This window comes from Mandrillus leucophaeus, unplaced genomic scaffold, assembly GCF_000951045.1.
Source record: "Mandrillus leucophaeus isolate KB7577 unplaced genomic scaffold, Mleu.le_1.0 Scaffold531, whole genome shotgun sequence".
Lineage (NCBI taxonomy): Eukaryota > Metazoa > Chordata > Mammalia > Primates > Cercopithecidae > Mandrillus > Mandrillus leucophaeus.
Genome location: NW_012105709.1, coordinates 1,429,766 through 1,432,102, shown reverse-complemented (window position 1 = coordinate 1,432,102; position 2,337 = coordinate 1,429,766). Strand labels below are relative to the sequence as shown.

Here is a 2,337-nt window from a genome sequence, read left to right as displayed (position 1 = left end):
GCTTTGGGGGCGGCTGTCTTTTATGGTTGAAGACAAAGGGATGAAATAGCGCTCCCAGGCTTATCAGGACGAGGAAATTCCCGACTAGTAAATTTTGTTCAGACTGGTTGTCTGCTCTCAAACCCTGTCTCCTGATAAGATGCCATCAATGACAATGTGTGCCCAAAACTTCATTAGCAATTTTAATTTCACCCTGTCCTGTGGTCCTATGATCTCACCCTGCCTCCATTTGCTCTGTGATATTTTATTACCTTGTGAAACATGTGATCTCTGTGACCTACACCCTATTCGTACACTCCCTCCCCTTTTGAAAATCGCTAATAAAAACTTGCTGGTTTTACAGCTCAGGGAGCATCGTGGAACCTGCCGACGTGATGTCTCCCCCGGACACCCAGCTTTAAAATTTCTCTCTTTTGCACTCTTTTCCTTTATTTCTCAGACCAGCCGACGCTTAGGGAAATAGAAAAGAACCCATGTTGAATATCAGGGGTGGGGTTTCCCCCGATATCTGCCCTCTCAGAAATCCCCAGGTCCCTACTGACCAAAACACTGGTCTCCTTTCAGCTTCCTCAACTCTGCAGTCCTGGAGGCAACTGGCCACCGTGCTCCATCTGACCGCTCTTTGCCTCCCTTGGCTTCTCAGCGTTTCACCATCCTAACCACTGCCGGCCAGTCCCGTCACAGATGCCCTCTGCTTCCTGCTGCGTTAAGTGCTGGAGCTCTCCAGGAGTCGCCCTCCACTCCACTCGCACACTCAGTGCCCTCTCCTCTCACATGGGATGAGAGCAGTGGTTCTCAACCATGACTGCTCAGGAGAACCGCCTGGAGATCTCTGGAAACACAGCACTGTTGGCCCCCTGCCTTCTGATTCAGATGGTCTGGGGCAGGGCTGAGCAGGGTCTGGGGCAGGGCTGAGCTGAGTCAGGCGTAGAAGCCTCTAGGAGATTCTAATGGGCAGTCAGGAATGAGAACTGCTGAGTTACAGGCCTTGAAGGAAACTGCACCACTCTAACACACCAAGATAATTTATTATTTATATTTTCAAGTATCCATTACAGCGACAAATTTGTGGCATTAATAAAAAGCACACATTAATAATAAAATAATTTTTTTTTTTTGAGGCGGAGTCTCACTCTGTCACCCAGGCTGGAGCACAATCTCGGCTCACTGCAAGCTTCGCCTACTGGTTTCACGCCATTCTCCTGCCTCAGCCTCCCAAGTAGCTGGGACTACAGACGCCCGCCACCACACTCAGCTAATTTTTTTTATTTTTAGTAGAGACAGGGTTTCACCATGTTAGCCAGGATGGTCTTGACCTCCTGACCTTGTGATCCACCCACCTTCAGAAACCTAAAGTGCTGGGATTACAGGCATGAGACACTGCACCCAGTCATAAAATAAAAATTTTAAAAAACAAACAGGTATTATAATTAATCACCATCTTCTTTGAAAAGAATAGTTCTATCGGCCTCTACAAACTTTAATGCTGCTTATAATATCATATGAAAGAATCTGTAATTCTGCAGTAAGAAACAGTATCCCACCTCCCAATCAGCTGCTGCCTCCCAAGCCCAGACAAACAAACAAAAAAAAGAATACCCAGCATTCAGAGCCTGGGGCACCATGGTTTTCCTTAGAATCTAACAGCACCTTTAAAAAAACCATAATTTGGCATTAAGCCTGGAGATATGGCTGCAAGCCACAGTCATTGATTTGCAGCTGAGCCAATGTGGCTAGGTATACACACTGCAAATGAACTTGTTTCGGTTCTGCTGCATCGATGACAAACGTGTGAGAAAGGACTTGTGTTTGTGCCCTATGTCACTGACACATTGGAGAGAAATATTCCTCCCATGTCTGACATCAAAAGGCTCATCTTTGTTCTGCCCAGAAACTGGAAAATTATTTAGATCATTCTCATAAAGGAAATACAGTCAGCAATTCATTTGCAAAGAGGTATGTAAGCAAAATTTGAGCTACTAATAGAAGTGATTGGAAAAAATCAAATCACTTTCTAAATATCTTTAATGATCAAGCCAATTGTATCCTTCACTCTCCATAGTTGCATTACAATTTCTTTTCTGATGTAATGTTAAGCAGTATCTATTCTCAAATGTACAGAAGTTGATAGGAAAGCTAATGTTCAGCTAGAAAACTCAAGGACGTTTTAAAAACTCATTCTCAGTGAGACTCAGTCAAATTTGGTCCTTCATAGGTCCTTAAAGTATTCTAGGAACACCTGAAGTTTTTGAAGTGAACTACCCATCCATATCCAGCATTTGTTAAAGTTTTTTCTTTTTAAAGCATAATACTTTTACATTAACCTTACATCTTGGA

At 43.7% G+C, this 2,337-nt stretch overlaps 1 protein-coding gene across 1 annotated transcript in view; it reads right to left on the bottom strand.

Moving 5' to 3' along the window:
* ADAT2 (adenosine deaminase, tRNA-specific 2) overlaps positions 1-2,337 on the bottom strand; it is a 34,432-nt gene that overhangs the window by 13,721 nt on the left and 18,374 nt on the right. The window lies entirely within an intron of this gene.